Genomic DNA, 1,157 nt, shown 5'->3' with positions numbered 1-1,157 from the left:
TTTGGCAAATCATCGCACAGAATGCTGAGGAAAACAGAATCCCAATTCTTAAAATAAACAGTATTGCTGTGGTTTTGCATCTTTTGTTACTCAACTTCTAGGTGAGGAAGCAGCAATGTTCCTCTAAGACCATTACATAGGAGAAAAAAAAACTTAATCTTTTATTATTTATATTCACCTGAAGATAGTGGAAGAAGGTAAAAGCAAACTTCAGATTTTTTTTTTCTCAAATGCTTTCTTCACAGGGGGAGGAGATGAGTATGATGTTATATTTCACTTAAAATATATTATTGCAAGACTAACATACTTTTTTGAAACAGTATATCTTTCTTGTTTAAATATATTGTTTTCAGTAAAATATCTTGATTCCTTCAATGACTTTTAAAGACTGTTAGTGATGGAAAACTCTGGTTTGTAACTATTTTTTTTCTCATTCATGTAATAATGTGTAATTTCAAGGAATATATGGTCAGGTTTTCAATGAATTATAATAAACTTTTTCCCCCTTCATCTGCAGCACTGCCTCCTAAGCCACCGAAACCTAATACTGTAACTAACAACAGCATGAATAACAACATGTCATTACAAGATGCTGAATGGTACTGGGGAGATATCTCAAGGTAAATCAGATCAACACATGTATTTCTTATGTTTGGCTTTATGTTCTTGCTGTTATTCTGTGTGTATGTATTCTTCTTAAGTATAGAAAAGTTACAGTTCTAAGAGCCATTTTTAGGATATTTTCAACACAAACATATTACAGTTGGTTTTATTCCAAACATGACTAAAAGGTTACTGGCAGTCAGTTAGAATGTAATATGTGAAATGGTTTGGTGATTGTTCTGTTAAGACAGCTATATGAAATGCTGGCATGAAAGGACAACACCAAGAAATAAGTATTTTCTTCTTTCATCTAGAACCTCAACTGTAGGCACAATAGTTAACAAGCCAGACTAACAAGTGCCATATATTAGCAACATTTTTAACTCTATTATATATAGATACATTGGACCAGCACTGGCTACTCCAGTTGTGCAGGCTTGTATGAACAAGCAGAAAGACCGTTTCCCGCAGAGAGAGGACATAGAATATGCCTGGTGAGGCCGCAGCTTGAATACTGTGTTCAGTTTTGGGCCCCTCACTACAAGAAGGATGTT

At 34.3% G+C, this 1,157-nt stretch overlaps 1 protein-coding gene across 1 annotated transcript in view; it reads left to right on the top strand.

The window, feature by feature from the left end:
• Positions 1-522: 522 nt before the first annotated feature.
• Positions 523-1,157, top strand: part of LOC104619957 (phosphatidylinositol 3-kinase regulatory subunit alpha-like) — a gene marked incomplete at its 3' end in the record, with an annotated part of 4,049 nt that continues 3,414 nt past the window's right edge. The window contains 1 exon segment of the mRNA XM_010286017.1: positions 523-620.

This window comes from Phaethon lepturus, unplaced genomic scaffold, assembly GCF_000687285.1.
Source record: "Phaethon lepturus isolate BGI_N335 unplaced genomic scaffold, ASM68728v1 scaffold21064, whole genome shotgun sequence".
NCBI classification, from domain to species: Eukaryota; Metazoa; Chordata; class Aves; order Phaethontiformes; family Phaethontidae; genus Phaethon; species Phaethon lepturus.
Note: the sequence above shows the minus strand (reverse complement) of the source record. Positions and strands in the feature narration are given on the sequence as shown.